Source organism: Arachis duranensis, chromosome 5, assembly GCF_000817695.3.
Source record: "Arachis duranensis cultivar V14167 chromosome 5, aradu.V14167.gnm2.J7QH, whole genome shotgun sequence".
Taxonomy (NCBI): domain Eukaryota; kingdom Viridiplantae; phylum Streptophyta; class Magnoliopsida; order Fabales; family Fabaceae; genus Arachis; species Arachis duranensis.
In genome coordinates, this window is record NC_029776.3 from 74,718,872 (window position 1) to 74,743,308 (window position 24,437).

The 24,437-nt window shown below is 38.7% G+C and overlaps 1 non-coding gene across 1 annotated transcript; it reads right to left on the reverse strand.

The window, feature by feature from the left end:
- Nucleotides 1–635: 635 nt before the first annotated feature.
- On the reverse strand, nucleotides 636–743 carry LOC127748142 (small nucleolar RNA R71). Its single transcript, XR_008010085.1, has one exon. It is a non-coding gene; the product is annotated as a small nucleolar RNA R71 (small nucleolar RNA).
- Nucleotides 744–24,437: the final 23,694 nt, after the last annotated feature.

The window sequence follows — 24,437 nt, forward strand, 5'->3', positions numbered from 1 at the left end:
TCCTTCTATTCTTCTTTTCCTCTAACACATCAAGGAATCTCTATACTGTGACATAGAGGACTCCATACTTTCTTCATTTTCTTCTCTTTCATATGAGTAGGAATAAAGATAAAGGCATTCTTGTTGAAGCTGATCCTGAACCTGAAAGGACTCTGAAGAGGAAGTTAAGAGAAGCTAAAGTAGAATTCTCTGGAGAGGAACTAGCAAAAATTTTCGAAAAAGAAGAAGATATGGCAACCGAAAATAACAATAATGCCAACAATGCAAGGAAGGTGCTTGGTGACTTTACTGCACCTACTTCCGACTTCTATAGGAGAAGCATCTCTATTCCTGCCATTGGAGAAAACAACTTTGAGCTTAAGCCTCAATTAGTTTCTCTAATGCTACAGAATTGCAAGTTTCATGGACTTCCATTGGAAGATCCTCATCAGTTCTTGGCTGAATTTTTGCAAATCTGTGACACTGTTAAGACGAAAGGAGTTGATCCCAAGGTCTACAGACTTATGCTTTTCTCTTTTGCTTTAAGAGACAGAGCTAGTATATGGTTGAACTCACAACCTAGAGACAGCCTGAACTCTTGGGAAAAGCTGGTCAATGCCTTTTTAGCTAAATTCTTTCCACCTCAAAAGATGAGAAAGCTTAGAGTGGAAGTTCGAACCTTCAAACAAAAGGAAGGTGAATCCCTCTATGAAGCTTGGGAAAGATACAAGCAATTGATTAGAAGGTGTCCTTCTGACATGCTTTCAGAATGGAGCATCATAGGTATCTTCTATGATGGTTTGTCTGAGTTATCCAAGATATCACTGGACCATTCTGCAGGTGAATCTTTTCATCTGAAGAAAACACCTGCAGAAGTCCAGGAACTCATTAAAATGGTTGCAAATAACCAGTTCATGTAAACTTCCGAAAGAAATCCTGTGAACAATAGGATAACTCAGAAGAAAGGAGTTCTTGAGATTGATACTCTGAATGCCATATTGGCTCAGAACAAAATATTGACTCAGCAAGTCAATATAATTTCTCAGAATCTGAATGGATTGCAAGCTGCATCTGGCAGTGCTAAAGAAGCCTCCTCTGAAGGAGAAGCTTATGACCCTGAGAATCCTGCAATGGAAGAGGTAAATTACATGGGAGAATACTATGGAAACACCTACAATTCTTCATGGAGGAATCACCCAAATTTTTCATAGAAGGATCAACAGAAGCCTCAACAAGGCTTCAATAACAATAATGATGGGAGAAACAAGTTTGGCAATAGCAAACCTTTCCCATCATCTTCTCAGCAACAGACAGAGAATTCTGAGTAGAGCGTCTCTAGCTTAGCAAACATAGTCTCTAATCTATCTAAGACTACACTAAGTTTCATGAATGAAACAAGATCCTCCATTAGAAATTTAGAGGCACAAGTGGGTCAGCTAAGTAAGAGAGTTACTGAAACTCCTCCTAGCACTCTCCCAAGCAATACAGAAGAAAATTCCAAGAGAGAGTGCAAGGCCATAACCACGTCCAACATGTCCGAACCTGTGGAGGAGGGAAAGGCAGTGATTCCCAGTGAGGAAGACCTCATGGAACGTCCACTGACCACTAGGGAGTTCCCCTCTGAGAAACCAATAGAATCTGAGGCTCATACAGAGACCATAGAGATTCTATTGAACATACTTCTGCCATTCATGAGCTCTGATAAGTATTCTTCCTCTGAAGAGGATGAAGACATTACTGAAGAGCAAGTTGCTAAGTACCTTGGAGCAATCATGAAGCTGAATGCCAAGTTATTTGGTAATGAGACTTGGGAGGACGAATCCCCTTGCTCATCAAAGAACTAAGTGCATTGGCTCAGGTGAAAATACCTCAAAAGAAACCTGATCCCGGAAGGTTCTTAATACCTTTTACCATAGGCACCATGACCTTTGAGAAGGCTCTGTGTGACCTGGGGTCAGGCATAAACCTCATGCCATTCTCTGTAATGGAGAAATTGGGAATCTTTGAGGTACAAGCTGCAAGAATCTCACTAGAGATGGCAGACAAATCAAAGAAACAGGCTTATGGACTTGTAGAGGATGTCTTGGTGAAGGTTGAAGGCCTTTACATCCCTGCTGACTTCATAGACACTGGGAAGGATGAGGATGAATCCATCATCCTTGGCAGACCCTTCCTATCCACAGCAAAAGCTGTGATTGATGTTGACAGAGGAGAGTTGGTCCTTCAAGTGAATGAGGACTACTTTGTGTTTAAGGCTCAAGGATCTCCTTCTGTACTAATGAGTGGATATTTTATACACATTTTGGGGGTATTTTCATATAGTTTTTAGTAGGATCTAGCTACTTTTTAGTATATGTTTATTAGTTTTTATGAAAAAATCATATTTCTGGACTTTACTATGAGTTTGTATGTTTTTCTGTTATTTTAGATACTTTCTGGCTAAAATTGAGGGACTTGAGCAAAAATCTGATTTAGAGGCTGAAAAAGAACTGCAGATGCTGTTGGATTCTGACCTCCCTGCACTCGAAATGGATTTTCTGGAGCTACAAAAGCCTGATTGGCGCGCTCTTAATTGCGTTAGAAAGTAGACGTCCTGGGCTTTCCAGCAATATATAATAGTTCATACTTTGCTCGAGTTGTGATGACGCAAACTGGCGTTTAACGCCAACTTTCCACCCTATTCTGGCGTTAAACGCCAGAAACAGGATACAAGCTGGAGTTAAATGCCCAAACTGGCACAAAAGCTGGAGTTAAATGCCAAGAATAGCCTCTACACGTGAAAGCTTCATTGCTCAGCCCAAACACACACCAAGTGGGCCCCGGAAGTGGATTTCTGCACTATCTATCTTAGATTACTCATTTTCTATAAACCTAGGTTACTAGTGGAGTATAAAAACTACTTTTAGAGATTCATTCAGGAACTCATGACATTTTACATCTGAATTTGTATCTTTGATGGCATGAGTCTCTAAACCCCATGGTTGGGGGTGAGGAGCTCTGCTGTGTCTCGATGAATTAATGCAATTACTTCTGTTTTCTATTCAATCACGCTTGTTTTCTATTCTAAGATATTCATTCGCACTTCAACATGATGAATGTGATGATCCATGACATTCATCACCATTCTCAGCCTATGAACGCGTGCTTGACAACCACTTCCATTCTACCTTAGATTGAATGTATATCTCTTGGGTTCCTGGTTCACGAGTTTGACTGCCTCTCCTGACAATAGAGCATTCAAATCCGTGAGATCAGAGTCTTCGTGGTATAAGCTAGAATCAATTGGTAGCATCCCTGAGATCCAGAAAGTCTAAACCTTGTCTGTGGTATTCCGAGTAGGATCCGGGTAGGGATGACTGTGACGAGCTTCAAACTCATGAATGCTGGGTGCAGTGACACTGTGCAAAAGGATCAATGGATCCTATTCCAACAATAGTGAGAACCAACAGATGATTAGCCATGTACATGGACCCTTTTCACTGAGAGGATGGCTGGTAGCCATTGACAATGGTGATCCACCAACATACAACTTGCCATGGAAGGAAAAATTGTCGGGGATTGGTCAAGTTTGAACAACTGACGGTTTATTTTGTTGCTTAGATTATGAAAAATTGTCTTTTGTTAGTTTAGAGTCTCCTTATTTTCTTTTCAAAAATTTTCAAAAATCTTATTTTTCCTAGTTAATTTTCTAATTTTACTTGAGTCTAGTTTCATGTTTTAAGTTTGGTGTCAATTTCATGTTCTTATTTGTTCTTCATATTTTCGAATTTGTGTCCATTGTTCTTTCTTGATCTTCGAGTTGTTCCTGTTTATTTTTGTTTGATCTTTAGTTTTTCTTGTTTTGTGTCTTTCCCTTTTTTTCTTGTGATTTTTTAAAAGTTCAAAAAGATTTTTCAAGAAAATACTTTTTCTTTCATAACTCAGTTGGTTAGAGCTTTGGCTTATGTTTTTTGTATCTTCTTTTCAAAAATAATTTTTCTTTGATTAAATCTTGTGCCAAATTTTAAGTTTGGTGTTCTCTTGTTAATTTTTCTTTAGTTTTCAAAAATTTTATTTTGGTTTTCTAAAAATTTTAGGTTTGGTGTTCTTTCTTTTTGTTCTTGTTGTTCTTGTGAGTCTTCAAAGTGTTCTTGAGTCTTCTTTGTGTTTTGATCTTAAAATTTTGAAGTTTCGTGTTCCTTGGTGTTTTCCCTCCAAAATTTTCAAAAACAAGGAGCATTAGATCTGAAAATTTTAAGTCTTGTGTCTTTTGTGCGTTTTTCTCTTTCATAATATTCAAAAAAATAAAAAATATCTTTTCCTTTAATTGCTCATAATTTTCGAATTCATTAGGTTGATTTGGTCAAAATTTTTAAAATCATATCTTTTTTCAAAAACTCCTAACCACTTCCTCTCTCCTCATTCTTTTTCGAAAATCCTCATAAAATATTTTCAAATTCTTTTTTATTTTATTTTATTATTTAATATCCATTTTATTATATAATAAAATAAATAAAATAAATCCACATCATCTCCCTTTCTCCATCATGGACCTAAGTAGAAATGAACAGTCGAGAAAGACTCTGGGGTCATATGCTAACCCTACTACTGCTTCATATGGGAGTAGTATCTATATACCCTCCATAAGAGCTAACACTTTTGAGCTAAATCCTCATCTCATTATCATGGTGCAACAAAATTGCCAGTATTCCGATCTCCCACAAGAGGAACCTACTGAGTTTTTGGCACAGTTCTTACAAATTGCTGACACAGTACGTGATAAGAAAGTGGATTAGGATGTCTACAGATTATTACTGTTTCCATTTGCTGTAAAAGACCAAGCTAAGAGGTGGTTAAATAACCAACCCAAGGCCAGCATAAGAACATGAAAACAGTTGTCAGACAAATTCCTGAATCAATATTTCCCTCCAAAGAGGATGACACAGCTAAGGCTGGACATCCAAGGCTTTAAGCAAGAGAATAATGAATCTCTTTATGATGCCTGGGAGAGGTACAGAGAGATGCTAAGGAAATGCTCCTTTGAAATGTTTTCAGAGTGGGTGCAGTTAGACATCTTCTACTACGGGCTCACAGAAAAAGCTCAGATATCTCTACACCACTCAGCTGGTGGATCTATACACATTAGGAAGACAATTGAAGAGGCTCAAGAGCTTATAGATACGGTTGCTAGAAATCAGCATCTGTAATTAAATAGTGAGTCCTCCGTGAAAGAAGAAGCTAAGACAATATCAACTAACTTTAGTCCTCAGGAACAAGCTGCTGAACTCAATCAACAACTATCTTCTATAACAAAATAGTTAGCAGAATTTAAGGAGATGCTACAAGAAACCAAAAATGCTAATAAGGCTATGGAATCACAATTGAATCATACAAAATAGTAGTTATCAAAATAGCTAACAGAAGAGTGCCAAGCAGTTTGATTAAGAAATGAAAAAACATTAAATACCTCAACTCAAAGCAGCAGAAAGCCAAGAAAAGAACAACTGACAGAGGATGAGCAAACTGCCACCCAAAATCCCTCTGAGGGCAGTAAGATCCCAGATAGGAATGATTCTGGCATTCAAACGCCAGAAAAGGTTGAAAAACTTGCGTTAAATGCCTAGTGGATGCCCAGCTCTAGCGTTCAAACGCCAGAAAGGGGTGAAAAGTTGGCGTTGCCAGTTCTGGCGTTCAAATGCCAGAAAAGGGTAGGAATCTGGCGTTAAACGCCCATTCCTCCTCCCATCCTGGCGTTCAAATGCCAATGAGGAATCAGACACCTACAAGTGCTGATAATAACTCCCTCAAGAAGGCTTCTCAACCTGCCTCTGTAGGAAATATACCTGCAGCAACCAAGGTTGAAGAATACAAAGCTAAAATGCCTTATCCTCAGAAACTCCGCCAAGTGGAACATAATAAACAATTTGCCCGCTTTGCAGACTATCTTGGGACTTTTGAAATCAAGATTCCGTTTGTAGAGGCACTTGAGCAAATACCCTCTTATGCTAAGTTCATGAAAGAAATCTTAAGTCATAAGAAGGATTGGAGAGAAACTGAAAAAGTCTTTCTCACTGAAGAATGTAGTGCAGTCATCTTAAAGAGCTTATCAGAGAAGCTTAAGGATCCTGGGAGCTTTATGATACCATACACATTGGAGGGTACTTGTACCAAGACAGCTTTTTGTGATCTTGGGGCAAGTATTAACCTAATCCATACATCCACTATCAGAAAGCTTGGCTTGACTGAAGAGGTCATACCAACCCGGATTTGTCTTCAACTTGATGATGGCTCCATTAAATATCCATCAGGCGTAATTGAGGACATGATTGTCACAGTTGGGCCATTTGTCTTTCCCACTGACTTTGTAGTGCTGGAAATGGAGGAGCACAAGAGTGCAACCCTCATTCTAGGAAGACCTTTCCTAGCAACTAGATGAACACTCATTGACGTCCAAAAAGTGTAAGTGACCCTGAGAGTCAATGAGGATGAGTTTAGATTGAATGTTGTTGAAGCAATGAAGCATCCAGACACATCAAAGGACTGCATGAGAGTTGATATTATTGACTCCCTGGTAAAGGAGATCAGCATGGCTGAGAGTCTCGAATCAAAGCTAGAGGACATCTTTAAAGATGTTCAGCCTTATCTAGAAGTACCAGAGAAAATAAAAGAAACTCTGAAATATGCATTTTTGGGAGAAGGTAACACTTTTCCTGTAATCATAAGCTCTGCTTTAGAGCCACAGGAAGAGAAAGCACTAATTCAGGTGCTAAGGACACACAAGACAGCTCTTGGGTGGTCCATTAGCGATCTTAAGGGCATTAGCTCTGCCAGATGCATGCACATGATCCTACTAGAGGATAATGCCAAGCCAGTGGTTTAACCACAAAGGCGGCTGAATCCAGCCATGAAGGAGGTGGTGCAGAAAGAGGTCACTAAACTATTAGAGGCTGGGATTATTTATCCTATTTCTGATAGCCCCTGATGAATGAGATTTGCTCGATGGTCTAGAATTCCTCTCATAGAAATGAGGACTTCTTCGTTGTAAGCATAGTTCTAAACCAACAAACAATTCCCACATAAAAAATTTGAGTTGTCACAAGTACAAACCCCAAATAAGAATTAACCGAAGTATTTCAACTCTAGGTCATCTCACAAGGAATTACAATAAAATGCTCAATTATTGGCTATGAGGATGCAAGGGGGTTTGATTTTATATTTTTTTTGCAAGAAAAGTAAATGGCAAGAAAAGTAAATGAACAATGAACTAACAAAAGAAATAGAAAAGTACTCTTGGCTAGACATAGGTAATTGAGATCACCATCCTTGTCTACAAACCAAATATTGATAATTATGAGGAACCAAGCTCAATAAGTCTAATGCAAAAAGCTTTTAGTACGTATAATCTACTCCTAGGCTTGAGGTACGTCAAATGGCTTGATCAACATCAACCCAAAAGGTCTAACCTTATTACTAATTAACCTAGTAGTAGGCTAGTGTCAATGGCTATCAAGTTGATCACCAAGGATTCTCAAATCACCAATTCATTGAGATCCAATGACTCAAGGTCACTCAATTCCCTTAGCCTAGGCCAAGAGTAAAGGAAACTACTAAAAAACTAGTGAAAGCATTTTAACAAACACCTAGAGTGCAAGAAAAGTAAACATCATCAAATGCAAGAATTAGCAAAACCCATAACTATCACAAGCAAGATATCAACAATAACAATGAAGATAAACATAGAAGAGCATAGAAACATAAAATTGCACTAAAAAAAATAAGATCCAACAATTGTTCATAAACATAAAATAGAGCAAAACAAGAAATCAACAAGGAAAACTAAGAATATTTAGACAATAGAACACTAAAATATAATGAGAATTAAAATCAAAACAAGAATTGAAAGAGAAATTTGAGAGTGATTAACCTAATTTTACCCTAATTTCTATCCTAAATCTAGAGAGAGGATAGACCCTCTCTCTCTAGAATTCTACCCTAAAACATGATAAAAACTAAACTATGACTACTTGATTCATTCCCCCTTCAATCCTTGGGTTCAATAGCATCAGAAATGAGTTGGATTGGGCCCAAAATGAGCTAGAAATCGCCCCCAATGAGTTGCCCAAAATGGACCCACGTTGCTCCATCGGCACGCACGCATACATGGCGCGCACGCGCCCTTATACGTCAAGCAACTATGGCAAATTTTATATCATTTCGAAGCCCCAGATGTTAGCTTTCCAACGCAACTTGAACTGCCTCATTTGAACCTCTTTGGCTCAAGTTATGGTCGATTGAGTGCAAAGAGGTCAGGCTTGACAGCTTTGCGGTTCCTTCATTTTTTCATGAGTTCTCCCACTTTGCATGCTTTTCTCCTCACTTTTTCCATCCAATACTTGCCTCATGGTCCTGAAATCACTCAACAAACATATCAAGGCATCAAATGGAATTAAAGTGAATTAAAATCACCAATTTTAGGGCCTAAAAAGCATGTTTTCACATTTAAGCACAAATCAAGGGAGAATTGCAAAACGATGCTATTTCATTGAATAAATGTGAGAAAATGTGATAAAATCCCCCAAATTAAGCACAACATAAACCACAAAATCGGGGTTTATCAGCCCCTTGGTGAACCCTGTCCAAGTTGTACCCAAAAAGGGAGGCATGACAGTGGTTCTTAATGAAAAGAATGAACTGGTTCCTACGATAATAGTTACAGGGTGGCGTATGTGTATTGACTACAGAAGGCTCAATACAGCCACCAGAAAGGATCGTTTTCCTTTACCATTCATAGACCAGATGCTAGAAAGACTAGCAGGTCATAACTATTACTACTTTTTGGACGACTATTCAGGTTATAATCAAATTGCAGCAGATCCTCAGGATCAAGAGAAAACAGCATTCACATGTCCATCTGGAGTATTTTCCTACAGAAGGATGCCTTTTGGTCTGTGCAATGCACCAACAACCTTTCAGAGATGCATGCTCGCTATCTTCTCTGATATGGTGGAAAAATTTCTGGAAGTCTTCATGGATGACTTCTCAGTATTTGGAGACTCATTCAGCTCCTGTCTTGATCATCTAGCACTTGTTCTGAAAAGGTGCCAAGAGACTAACCTGGTTTTAAACTGGGGAAAATGTCACTTTATGGTAACTGAAGGAATTGTCCTTGGGCATAAAATTTCAAACAAAGGAATAGAGGTAGATCAAGCTAAGGTAGAGGTAATTGAAAAATTACCACCACCCACCAATGTTAAGCCAATCAAAAGTTTTCTGGGACATGCAGGATTCTACAAGAGATTTATAAAGGATTTTTCAAAAATTGCGAAACCTCTGACTAATCTGCTAGCTGCTGATACACCCTTTGTCTTTGACACAAAGTGTTTGTAGGCCTTTGAGACTCTGAAGGCTAAGTTGGTCACAGCACTTGTCATTTCTACACTAGACTGGACATTACCCTTCGAATTAATGTGTGATGCCAGTGACCATGCTATTGGTGCAGTATTAGGACAGAGGCATTACAAACTTCTGCACGTCATTTACTATGCCAGCCGTGTTCTAAATGACGCACAGAAGAACTACACAACCACAAAAAAGGAGTTGCTTGCAGTGGTTTATGCCATTGACAAGTTCAGATCCTATTTGGTAGGATCAAAAGTGATCGTGTACACTGACCATGCTGCTCTTAAATATCTACTCACGAAGCAGGATTCAAAACCCAGGCTCATAAGATGGGTGTTGCTTCTGCAAGAGTTTGATATAGAAATAAGAGACAGAAAAGGGACAAAGAACCAAGTAGCAAATCACTTGTCCCAGATAGAACCAGTGGTAGGAGCATCTCTCCCTTCCACTAAGATCTTTGAAACTTCCTCGATGAGCAACTCTTTGCCATTCAGGAAGCGCCATGGTTTGTAGACGTTGCAAACTATAAGGCTGTGAGATTCATACCCAAGGAGTACAGCAAGCAGCAAACAAAAAAACTGATATCTGATGCAAATTAGTACTTGTGGGATGAGCCATATATCTTTAAGAGATGTGCAGATGGAATAATCCGTAGATGTGTACCTAGGGAAAAAGCATAGAAGATCCTATGGCATTGTCATGGATCACAATATGGAGGATATTTTAGAAGTGAGTGAACAGCCACAAAAGTTCTCCAATGTGGCTTCTACTGGCCTACCCTCTATAGATACTCCCGAGAGTTTGTACGTAACTGTGACAGTTGCCAGAGAGCTGGTAATCTGCCTCAAGGTTACACCATGCCTCAACAAGGGATCTTAGAGATTGAGTTGTTTGACGTATGGGGTATTGACTTCATTGGGCCTTTCCCACTATCATACTCAAACACTTATATTCTGGTGGCTGAAGACTATGTATCTAAATGGGTAGAGGAAATTGGAACACCCACTAATGATACTAAGACAGTGCTGAAGTTCCTCCAGAAACATATCTTTAGAAGATTTGGTGTTCCTAGAGCACTAATCAGTGATGGAGGCACTCATTTCTGTAATAAATAGCTTTACTCTGCTATGGTCAGATACGGAATTAGCCACAAGGTGGCAACTCCATATCATCCAAAGACAAATGGGCAAGCTGAAGTCTCTAATAGAGAACGAAAAAGAATCCTGGAACAGACTGTAATTGCCCGTAGAAAGGATTCGGCAAGGAGCTTGGATGATGCTCACTGGGCATACAGAACAGCAATCAAGACCCTTATAGGAACTTCTCCATACCAGCTTGTGTATGGGAAGGCCTGTCACCTACCCGTGGAAATGGAGCATAAAGCCTACTGGGCAACCAGATTCCTGAACCTTGATGCCAAATTAGCTGGAGAGAAAAGATTGCTCCAGCTGAATCAGCTAGAGGAATTCAGACTCAATACTTTCGAAAGTGCAAAAATTTATAAAGAGAAAGCAAAAAGGTGGCATGACAAGAAACTGTCATCTAGAGTCTTTGAGCCAGGGCAGAAAGTTCTGCTGTTTAATTCTAGGCTTTAGATTATTCCCCAGGAAACTGAAATCCCGGTGGAGAGGACCATATGTGATTACAATTGTGTCACCATATGGATATGTAGAGCTTCACGATATCGATTCTGACAAAAAGTTCATTGTTAATGGACAAAGAGTCAAACATTATCTTGAAAGCAATGTTGAGCAAGAATGCTCAAAACTGAGACTAGATTAAAGCTCAGTAAGGTCCAGCTAAAGACAATAAAGAAGCGCTTGCTGTGAGGCAACCCAGCCATTGGCATAGTTTATTTATTATTTAAATTATAATTATAGGAGTTTGATATAAATTCTCTTCAACATTGATTCTTAATTACAGAAGTTCACAGAGTTACAGAAGTATTCAGAGCATAAAGCAGAGAAAAAAAGAGTTCACTGGCACAAAAATGTCAGTAAGGGGTATTTTGGGCGTTAAACGCCAGAATAGACACCATTCTGGGCATTTAATGCCAGTGAAGATACCTTTCTGGGCGTTAAACGCCAGAACGGTGGTACCATTCTGGGTGCTTAACGCCAGAATTGCAGCATCCTGGGCGTTTAGAAAAACGCCCAGTGATAAAAGCTTTCTGGTGTTTAACGCAAGGCAGGGTACCTGGCTAGGCGTTAAATGCCCAAAACAAGAAACAATTGGGCGTTAAACGCCAGGAATACGGAGGGGAGGAAGTTTTGTTTCCAACTCAATTTTTTTCAAATTTTCATGTTTTCATCCATACTTTCTTGCAAGAACATGTTACAAATCCTCATTTTTCAATTTCAATTTCAAAAAAAAATCTTAACCCAAAAAAATCTTTCTTCAACTTCTTTTCAAATCTTTTTCAAAATTCATATATCTTCTTAATTTCCTTTCAAACTTTTTCAAAACTCATCTATCTTTCTAATATCTTTTCAAATCTTTTTCAACTCATCATACTATTTTTTCAAATTTAGATTTATCTTTTTCAAAACTCTCTCATATCTTTTCAATTTTAAAATTACATATTTTGCATATCATACTTATCTTTTCTAAATCATATCTTCTATCATATCTTTTTCTCAAAATTTTTGCCCACCCCCTTCCTTTTAAATTCACATTCGGCATCCCCCTCTCCTCCACCATTTGAATTTGACTCTCCTCCTATTCCTCTCCTTTCCTTTCCTTTGCTTGAGGACAAGCAAACCTCTAAGTTTGGTGTGTTTTTTGTGATCACTGGGCTAAGATTCACCAAGATCATGGCTCCTAAGGGAAAATAAACCACTCCAAGAGGCAAGAAAGAGAACACTCCAAAACCACTTTGGAATCAAGAGAGGTTCTTAACCAAAGAACATGCAAACCATTACCACAAAATAATGGGTCTAAGGTTAGTGATCCCGGAATTTAAATTCGATCTGAAAGAAGATGAATACCTGGAGATCCAAGAGTAGATTCGAAATAGGGGCTGGGAAATTCTAGCTAATCCTGAGACAAAGGTAGGTAGAAACATGGTTCAAGAATTCTACTTAAATCTGTGGCAAACAGATAAGTAGAGAATGACTGGAACCGCCTTCTATACCTTTTGAACTATGGTCAGAGGGAAAATTATCTACTTTGACCTGGACAGAATAAGAGAGGTCTTCAAGCTGCCTCAACTACAAGATGATCCAAAATCCTTTAATAGGAGAATGGTGAGATTAGATAAGCGCTTAGACCAAGTACTAGAGGACATATGCCTCCTTAGAACCAAGTGCATAACCAACACAAAGGGTGTCCCAAATCAACTCAAAAGAGGGGATCTCAAACCAATCGCTAGAGGCTGGCTGAACTTCTTTGGGCATTCTATACTGCCCACCAGCAACTGCTCTGAAGTCACTGTCAAAAGAGCAGTGATGATCCATTGCATTATGCTGGGAAACAAAGTGGAGATTCATCATTTGATTTCTTGTGAGCTTTACACAATTGCAAACAAGAACTATATTGATGCCAAATTGGCTTACCCAAGCTTAATCTCTCTACTATGTAAAGATGTTGGGGTAAAGATGGGAGTGGATAAGTATATCTCAGTCGAGCACCCAATCACCAAAAATTCAATGGAAGGACAACAAGTACAAGACAACTCCATCAAAAGGAGGGCGCAGGAGTTCCTCCCACAAATCCCTCAGATTGACTATTGGACCCGCCTAGAAGCATCTGTCACCAAGCTGCAAGAAGCTATGGACCAACTTAAAGAAGAACAGCAAAATCAAAATAGCATGCTTTGCAAACTGCTTAAGGAGCAAGAAAAACAAGGGCGTAAGCTACAGGAACTGAAGCGCCAGAAGCTCTCCCTTGAGGGACCAGACACCCCACAGATTGAAGGAGCATCCATCTCCCAAAATAAAAGTTGTTGAGTCCTAATCTTAAATATGTGATAACTTTTATTATTAGAAACCTATCTTAAGAATTATATGAGTATTAGTAATTGGGGTCCTTATTTTTATTTTTATTTTAGTTATTATCTCCAAGTAAGCTATAATTTGTTACTCTCATCATCACTAAACATGAATAAAATAGTAGATTCTCTTTAGAGTAAGGAGGCAATTATTTCAAGTTTTCAATAAGGAAAATTTTAATTATTTTTATGTGGTGGCAACACTTTTTGTTTTCTGAATGAATGCTTGAACAGTGCATATTTTTGATAGTGAAGTTTATGAATGTTAAAATTGTTGGCTCTTGAAAGAATGATGAACAAAGAGAAATAATTATTGATAATATGAAAAATCATGAAATTGATTCTTGAAGCAAGAAAAAGCAGTGAAAAAAATATGGCGAAAAAAAAGAGAAAAAGAAAGAAAAAGAAAAAGCAAGCAGAAAAAGCCAATAGCCCTTTAAACCAAAAGGCAAGGGTAAAAAGGATCCAAGGCTTTGAGCATTAATGGATAGGAGGGCCCAAGGAAATAAAATTCAGGCCTAAGGGGCTAAATCAAGCTGTCCCTAACCAAGTGCTTGTGTCATGAATGTCCAAATGAAAAGCTTGAGACTGAGTGGTTAGAGTCATGATCCAAAGCAAAAAGAGTGTGCTTAAGAACTCTGGACACCTCTAATTGGGAACTTTAGCAAAGCTAAGTCACAATCTGAAAAGGTTTACCCAGTTATGTGTCTGTGGCATTTATGTACCCGGTGGTAATACTGGAAGACAAAGTGCTTAGGGTCACGGCCAAGACTCATAAAGTAGTTGTGTTCAAGAATCAACATATTGAACTAGGAGAATCAATGACACTATCTGAAATTCTGAGTTCCTATAGATTCCAATCATTCTGAGCTTCAAAGGATGAATTGAGATTCCAAAACTGTTCAGGAGCAAAAAGCTACTAGCCCCACTCATCTAATTAGAATCTGAGCTTCACTTAAAACTCTAAGATGTATTACCCCTTGATCTTCTATTTATCCTATTTTATTTATCTAGTTGCTTGAGGACAAGCAACAGTTTAAGTTTGGTGTTGAGATGAGCGGATATTTTATATGCTTTTTGGGGGTATTTCCATATAGTTTTTAGTAGGATCTAGCTACTTTTTAGTATATTTTTAATAGTTTTTATGCAAAAATCACATTTCTGGACTTTACTATGAGTTTGTGTTTTTCCATGATTTCAGGTATTTTCTGGCTGAAATTGAGGGACCTGAGCAAAAATCTGATTCAGAGGGTGAAAAAGGACTGCAGATGCTGTTGGATTCTGTCCTCCCTGCACTCCAAATGGATTTTTTAGAGCTACAGAAGCCCAATTGGTGCGCTCTTAATTGCGTTGGAAATTAGACATCCTGGGCTTTTCAGAAATATATAATAGTTCATACTTTGCCCGAGTTGTGATGACGCAAACTGGCGTTTAATGCCAACTTTCCACCCTATTCTGGTGTTAAACGCCAGAAACAGGATACAAGCTGAAGTTAAACGCTCAAACTGGCACAAAAGCTAGAGTTAAATGCCAGGAATAGCCTCTACACGTGAAAGCTTCATTGCTCAGCCCAAACACACACCAAGTGGGTCCCGGAAGTGGATTTCTCCACTATCTATCTCAACTTACTCATTTTCCATAAACCTAGGTTACTAGTGGAGTATAAAAACTTCTTTTAGAGATTCATTTAGGACCTCATGACATTTTACATCTGAATTTGTATCTTTGATGGCATGAGTCTCTAAACCCCATGGTTGGGGGTGAGGAACTCTACTGTGTCTCGATGAATTAATGCAATCACTTCTGTTTTCTATTCAATCACGCTTGTTTCTATTCTAAGATATTCATTCGCACTTCAACATGATGAATGTGATGATCCGTGACACTCATCACCATTCTCAACCTATGAACGCGTGCCTGAAAACCACTTCCATTTTATCTTAGATTGAATGTATATCTCTTGGGTTCCTGGTTCACGAGTTTGACTGCCTCTCCTGACAACAAAGCATTCAAATCCGTGAGATCAGAGTCTTCGTGGTATAAGCTAGAATCAATTGGCAGCATCCCTGAGTCCGAAAAGTCTAAACCTTGTCTGTGGTATTCCGAGTAGGATCCGGGAAGGGATGACTGTGACGAGCTTCAAACTCATGAATGCTGGGCGCAGTGACAATGTGCAAAAGGATCAATGGATCCTATTCTAACATTAGTGAGAACCAACAGATGATTAGCCATGTACATGGACCCTTTTCACTGAGAGGACGGCTGGTAGCCATTGACAACGATGATCCACCAACATACAACTTGTCATGGAAGGAGACATGCGTGCGTGAAGAAGAAGACAGTAGGAAAGCAGAAATTCAGAAGATAGAGCATCTTCAAAACCTCAACCTGTTCTCCATTACTACATAACAAGTATCATTTAATTCATGCTCTTTTACTTTTCGCAATTAAGACTAAGAACCACTATTGATATCCTGACTAAGAATAATAAGATAACCATAGCTTGCTTCAAGCCGGCAATCTCCGTGGGATCGACCCTTACTCACGTAAGGTATTACCTGGACGACCCAGTGCACTTGCTGGTTAGTTGTGTGGAATTGCAAAATTGTGATTGTAATTTTCGTGCACCATGTACACATGGAGAAGAAGCATGAAAGGATTCTCTCAATACAGAGTCAAACAGAGCCCCCACACTCAAACACTAAGTTTGGTGTTGGGAGGCCCCAACCATGCTCTGAACATCTGTGAAGCTCCATGAGAGCTCCATGTCAAGCTACTGATATTAAAGAAGCGCTTATTGGGAGGCAACCCAATTTTTATTTTCCAATTTCCATTGTTATTTTATGTTTTCTTTAGGTTGATGATCATGTGGAGTAACAAAAACAATTGCAAAAATCAAAGCAAATTCAAAAACAGCATTAAAAATAGTACACCCTGGAGGAGGAGCTTACTGCCGTTTAAACGCCAGTAAGGGTAGCAGAATGGGCGTTCAATGCCCAGTCTGGCACCATTCTGGGCGTTTAACGCCAGAAAAGGGCACCAGACTGGCGTTTAACTCCAGAAAAGGGCACTAAGCTGGCGTTCAACGCCAGAAAGGGAAGAAAAACTGGCGTTAAACACCAGAAAGGGGCAGCAACCTGGCGTTTAAACACCAGGATTGGCACTCGGAGGGCGTTTACACTCCAAAATGGTGCAGGGATGGGAAATCCTTGACACCTCAGGATCTATGGACCCCACAGGATCCCCACCTACCTCAACTCACTCTCTCTCTTCTCACACCTCCCCATACCACCCTTCCCCAAATACCCCTCACTAATCACCTCCATCTCTCTTCCCCATCACCTCTTCACCACTCACATCCACCCACTATTTCCCAAAAACCCCACCTACCCCACCTTTCAAAATTCAAAAACTTTCCCTCCCAAACCCAACCCTCACACACGAACCCTACCCATCTCTCCACTCCTATATAAACCCCTCATCCCTCCTTCATTTTCACACATCATAAACACTTCTTTCCCCCCTGGCGGAACCACTCACACCTCTCCATCTCCTCTAATTTTTCTTCTTTTCCGTCCCTTCTTTCTTCTTTTGCTCGAGGACGAGCAAACATTTTAAGTTTGGTGTGGAAAAAGCATTGCTTTTTATTTTTTTATAACCATTTATGGCACCTAAGGCCGGAGAAACCTCTAGAAAGAGTAAAGGGAAGGCAAAATCTTCTACCTCCGTGTCATGGGAGATGGAGAGATTCATCTCAAAGGTCCATCAAGCCCACTTCTATGAAGTTGTGGCCAAGAAGAAGGTGATCCCTGAGGTCCCTTTCATGCTCAAAAGGAATGAGTATCTGGAGATCCGACATGAGATCTGAAGAAGAGGTTGGGAAGTTCTCTCCAACCCCACTCAACAAGTAAGAATCCTAATGGTTCAAGAGTTCTATGCTAATCCATGGATCACCAAGAACCATGATCAAAGTGTGAACCCGAACCCAAAGAATTGGCATTCAACTTGCCTATGATGCAAGGAGATGCACGCTCCCACACTAGAAGGGTCAACTTTGATCAAAGGTTGGACCAAGTCCTCATGGACATATGTGTGAAAGGAGCTCAGTGGAAAAGAGACTCCAAAGGCAAGCTGGTTCAATTGAGAAGGCATGACCTTAAACCCGTGGCTAGAGGATGGTTAGACTTCATCTAACGCTCCATCATTCCTACTAGCAACCGGTCCGAAGTGACTGTAGATCGGGCTATCATGATCCATAGCATCATGATTGGAGAGGAAGTAGAAGTTCATGAGGTCATATCTCTAGAACTCTACAAAGTGACTGACAAAACCTCCACTTTAGCAAGGTTAGCCTTCCCTCATCTCATCTGTCACATATGCAATTTAGCTAGAATTGTCATAGAGGAAGACACCCTCATTGAAAAGGACAAGCCCATCACTAAAAAGAGGATAGAGAAAACAAGAGAGTCCACCCATGGACCTCAACAAGAGCATGAGGAAGTCCCTCATCAAAAAATCCCTGAGATGCCTCAAGGAATGCATTTTTCTCCACACAACTATTGGGAGCAACTCAACACCTCTTTGGGAGATTTGAGTTCCAACATGGAGCAACTAAGGATGGAGCACCAAGAGCACTCCATTATCCTCCATGAAATTAGAGATTATCAAATAGCCATGAGGGAAGAGCAACAAAGGGAAGGAAGTGACATAGAGGAGCTCAAGCGTTCCATTGGATCTTCAAGAAGGAGAACTAGCCGCCATCACTAAGGTGGACCCGTTCTTTGATTTCCTTGTTCTTATCTTTCTGTTTTTCAATTTTTATGCTTTATGTGTTATCTATGTTTGTGTCTTCATTACATGATCATTAGTGTCTAGTGTCTATGTCTTAAAGCTATGAATAATTCCATGAATCATTCACCTCTCTTAAATGAAAAATGTGCCTAATTACAAAAGAACAAGAAGTACTTGGATTTCAAATTTTATCTTGAAATTAGTTTAATTATTTTGATGTCGTGGCAATACGTTTTGTTTTTCTGAATGAATGCTTGAATAGTGCATATTTTTTATAGTGAAGTTTATGAATGTTAAAATTGTTTCCTCTTGAAAGAATGATGAACAAAGAGAAATGTTGTTGATAATCTGAAAAATCATAAAATTGATTCTTGAAGCAAGAAAAAGCAGTGAATGACAAAGATTGCAAAAAAAAATTTGGCAAAAAAAAGAAAGAGAAAGAAAAAGCAAGCAGAAAAAGCCAATAGCCGCTTAAACCAAAAGGCAAGGGTAAAAAGGATCCAAGGCTTTGAGCATTAATGGATAGGAGGCCCAAAGGAATAAAATCCTGGCCTAAGCGGCTAAATTAAGCTGTCCCTAACCATGTGCTTGTGTCATGAAGGTCCAAGTGAAAACCTTGAGACTGAGTGGTTAAAGCCATGATCCAAAAGCAAACGAGTGTGCTTAAGAACTCTGGACACCTCTAACTGGGGACTTTAGCAAAGCTGAGTCACAATCTGAAAAGGTTTACCCAGTCATGTGTCTGTAGCATTTATGTATCCGGTGGTAATACTGCAAAACAAAGTGCTTAGGGTCACGGCCAAGACTCATAAAGTAGCTATGTTCAACAATCAACGTACTGAACTAGGAGAATCAATAACACTATCTAAAATTCTGAGTTTCTATAGATGCCAATCATTCTGAATTTCAAAGGATAAAGTGAGATGCCAAAACTGTTCAGAAGCAAAAAGCTACTAGCCCCGCTCATCTAATTGGGACTAAGTTTCATTGATATTGTGGAATTCATTGTATATTCTCTTCTTTTTATTCTATTCTATTTTCAGTTGCTTGGGGACAAGCAACAATTTAAGTTTGGTGTTGTGATGAACGGATAATTTATACGCTTTTTGGCATTATTTTTAGGTAGTTTTTAGTATGATTTAGTTAGTTTTAGTATATTTTTATTAGTTTTTATGCAAAAATCACATTTCTGGACTTTACTATGAGTGTGTGTGTTTTTCTGTGATTTTAGGTATTTTCTGGCTGAAATTGAGGGACCTGAGCAAAAATCTTATTCAGAGGTTGAAAAAGGACTACAGATGCTGTTGGATTCTGACCTCCATGCATTCGAAATGGATTTTCTGGAGCTACAGAAACTAAATTTGCACTCTCTCAATTGCGTTGGAAAGTAGACATCTTGGGCTTTCCAACAATGTATAATAGTCCATACTTTGCTCGAGATTTGATGGCCCAAACTGGCATTCCAAGTCAGCATAAAAATTCTGGCGTAAAACGCCCAAACTGGCATAAAACTGGAGTTAAACGCCCAAACTGGCACCAAAGCTGGCGTTTAACTCCAAGAGAAGCCTATGCACTTGAAAGCTTCAATGCTCAGCCCAAGCACACACCAAGTGGGCCCCTGAAGTGGATTTCTGCATCATTTACTTATTTCTGTAAACCCTAGGTTACTAGTTCTCTATAAATAGGACTTTTTACTATTGTATTTTCATCTTTTTGATCATCTGTGACCTTTTGGTCATCTTTGATTTTGGGATTAGGTCTTTGAACCCTTTTTCATTTGTTTCTTGCTATTTGGGAGGCATGGCCATTCAGCTATGCCTAGACCTTGTTCTTATGTATTTTCAACGATGGAGTTTCTATACACCATAGATTAAGGTGTGGAGCTCTGCTGTTCCTCATGAATCAATGCAATTACTACTATTTTCTATTCAATTCAAGATTATTCTTCTTCTAAGATATTCACTCGTACTTCAACCTGGTGGATGTGATGATCCGTGACACTCATTATCATCCTCCCTTATGAACGCATGCCTGACAACCACCTCCGTTCTATTTGCGAGAGCTTGAGTGTGTATCTCTTGGCCTCCTGGTTCACAATGCATGGTTGCCTCTCCTGACAACAAAGCTTCCATTTCGTGCAATCAGAGTCTTCGTGGTATAAGCTAGAATCAAATGGGCAGCATTCTTGAGATCCAGAAAGTCTAAACCTTGTCTGTGGTATTCCGAGTAGGATCTGGGATGGGATGACTGTGATGAGCTTAAAACTCACGAGTGTTGGGCGCAGTGACAGTGTGCAAAAGGATCAATGGATCTTATTCCGACATAATCGAGAACCGACAGATGATTAGCCATGCGGGAAACCGTAGAGGACCATTTTCACTAAGAGGATGGATAGTAGCCATTGACAACGGTGATCCACCTACATACAGCTTGCCATGGAAAGGAGTATTAATGATTGGATGAAGGCAATAGGAAAGCAGAGGCTCAGAGGGAACAAAGCATCTTCACACGCTTATCTGAAATTCCCACCAATGAATTGCATAAGTATTTCTATCCTACTTTATGTTCTATTTCGTTCTTTTAATTATCAAAACCTCATAACCATTTGAATCTGTCTGACTGAGATTTACAAGGTGACCATAGCTTGCTTCAAGCCGACAATCTCCGTGGGATCGACCGTTACTCACGTAAGGTATTACTTGGACGACCCAGTGTACTTGCTGGTCAGCTGCACGAAGTTGTGTGTCACGATTTCGTGTACCAAGCACAATTTAGGAGAAATTCACAAAACCGTGCTATTTTATTGAATAAATGAGAGAGAAGTTAATAAAATCCACTAAATTTAACACAAGATAAACCACAAAATTGGGGTTTATCAACCTCCCCATACTTAAATCAAGCATGTCCTCATGCTAAACTCAAGAAAGACAAGAAAAGGATATCAACATTTATTCAATGCAAACTATCTATATGCAATCTATCTAAATGCATGCAAGTACTTGGTCAAAAAAAATCAATTCCCAAGCAAGCATGTATGAACATAAGGGCTAAAGATTATTCTCAAGTTAAGATTCTAAAATCTCCGTCATACTCCACTCTTCGGTTGATTCTCCACATTCACTCGTGAAAATGCTTTGTTTGTAGTATGAATCCCATGAGTCCAAGTTCGCTTTAATTTTGACAAGGTTAGCCATGATAGCTTCATTTCTCTTTCGGGCTTCCTCATGCTTCTTTTGAACTAAGATTGCTCTAAGTCGATTCATCGCTTCCATGAGACGATCCCTTGGTTCTTGTTCCACTTGGCTAACATAAGTAGGATCATATTGCTCTTGGATTGATGGATATAGATATTCTTCCATGGAGGATTGTGGTGAAAAAGAGAATTCCTCATGTGGTTGAAAGTTTTCATATATGGGAGGTGGTTTATCTTGGTAAGGGTAGTGAAGTGGTGTATGGTTCTTGGGAGTAACTGTGTTGGAATTGTGGTGGTTCTAGGTATGATTCATACGGCTCATAAGGTGGTTGGTATGGTGGATATGGGTTACGGTCATATGGGGGTGTTTGGTGGTATGGGACTTGTGAGTAGGGTTGTTGAGGGCCATGTTGAGGAAAGGAGTCATATGTATATGGTGATTGTAGTTCACAACCACAATGAGGGTCACCACATCCATTAGGTTGGTAAGCATTAGGAGTTGGATTATACCCATACGAAACAGGAGGAAGTTGTTGCCAAGAAGAGTATCCATATGCTTGGAGCTCCTCCCACCTTTGATTTCCAATTCCTTAATGCAAGCCTCCATTGAATCTTTCATTTCTACTTTCTACAACATAGTTTGAACCAAACTCATAGCCCAAAGGGTGAGAATTCATAGTTAAAAAGAAAAACAAAAACAAAAGCTAACAAGAGACAAAGAAAACAAACTCCTAAACTAAAACTAGCAAGAACTAACAAAGAAACAAAAAGCAAATATTTTCACAATATTCACATATGAACAATAACCAATAACAAGCACATATTGCAATTCCCCGGCAACGGTGCTAAAAATTTGAAAGAAGGTTGTCGTTGGTCTAGAATTTTCACACAAAAATAGGCTCGTCGAAGTATATATCTAAACCAACAAATAGCCCTAAATCAAAGTTTAGTTTGGTTGTCACAAGTTCAACCTAATAAAAATAACTGAGAGTATTACTCCCGGATTGTTTTCCCTAGGAATTACAATCGAGTGCTCAATTATTGGTTATGAGATTCACAAAGGTGGGTTGATGATAAAGAAGAAAGAATATTAAATGGCAAGAAAGTAAACCAAACAACTAAAGATGACAAATATTAAAAAGAGGCATTCATGGCAAGGATTGAGAATCTAGGTTTTCTATCCTAGTCATTAATCATAACACAGCAATTACCAAGAGCTAAAGCCTATTACGTTGTCTCCAACATTGTGAGAAAGTCAAATAAGCCTAGTTAATCCTAATCCATAAGTAATCTTAATAGAAACAAGATTAACTAATCACTCTAGATCACCAATCTAAATTAGGTACTAATAACTCAAGATTGCCAAATTGTGTGTAACTCGAACTGCAGCTGGCGTTCAGCGCTAGAATTGGGCGTTGAATGCCCAGAAGGTAAGCTTGCGTTTTGGTCTCTGCCCCCTTGCTGGTGTTGAATGCCAGGTTGGCGTTTAGCACCTAAGGTGGGTACTGCCAGCATTTTCCTTTCTTACTCTAGGCTTCTCCAAATTGTTCCGAATTTCACCTAAAACCATAAAAACACCAGAAAAACTCAAAGTAGCATCCAGAGATAATTTTTGCACTAAAATCAAATAAAAGTATTTAAAATCTAACTAAAAATAATATAAAAATAACTAAAAAAAAGGGTACAAGATGCTCACGCATCACGTACGCACACCTCATGCATATGAAAGAATGTCACGTTGTGCGTATGCATGCCTCATGCGTACGAACGTTTTGGATATTGCGAATTCGTGCGTACGCATATCTTGTGCATATGCACAACTGCAAACACATGACATCACTTAAGTGAATACGTGGATCGCAATTTCAGGGCTTTCTTGGGCCCAATCCAACTCATATCTGAAGTATTTGAAGCCAAACTCAAGGAGGATGAAAGTGGGAGAAATTAGGGTAGCTTAGAAATATGTTTTAGGATAATTTAGAGAGAAGCTCCCTTTTCCTTTTAAAATTTAGGGTTTAGATTTAATTTTCTCCATAGATTTAGATTTTGGTCTTGCGTTGATTGAAGAAGTGAAGAAAAGACATGCAAAACCATGAGTATATTTTCAGTCTTAAGCACAATTTAGGAGGAATTCACAAAAACCATGCTATTTCACTGAATAAATATGGAAACGGTTTATAAAATCCACTTATTTCAATACAAAATAAACCATCAAATTATGATTTTTCATATTCCCCACACTTAAACAATATCATATCCTCATGCTAAATATCAAGAAAGATAAGAAAGGGATATTAACATTTATTCAATACCAACTATCTATATGCAATCTATCTACATGTGTGCAACAACTCTAACTAGTACTACCTAGTTATCTACATATACCTACTTAGTCAAAGTAAATCAATTTTCAAGAGTACATATATATAACATAAGGGCCAAAGCAATAGCAACCAAATCAAATTCAGAATTGAATTGAGTCATGAAAAGGAATATACAAATTCGCAAGTTAAGAGATAATCATAGGTGAAAACATGGGATTGAGCAATCGAACCCCTCACTGAATGTGTATATGCTCTAATCGCTCAAGTGTATAAGGTTGATTCACTCAATTCTCCTTTAATCCTGCTTTCTAAGGTTTGTTCTTCATCTAACCATCAATAATAATTTAATGCATACATACAATCATCATGAGGACTTTTCAAGATTGTAATGGGACTAGGATAAAGTTAAGGGTATATATATGACTAAGTGAGCTAGAATTTGAATATTTGATTAATCTAAACTCTCACCAAACACGTATACAACCTATACAATTCTATTATCAAGCCTAGTTATCCATTATCCCACTTTTCACACACACTCACGCATTCAATTTAATTCACATCCATATACATTATTCTCATTACTTTTCTTTTGGGGCTTTTGTCTCTTTTTTGTTGCTTTCTTTTTTTTTCTTTTCTCTTTTCTTTATTTTTTTTTCAAAATGAAATATATATGCAATCAATGCATATGGTTTGCACACATAATACATGAGCATGTATCAAATTTTCAAAATTTTCAATAAAAATACAAAACACACTTCAACTCATATTCTCAAATTTTTTC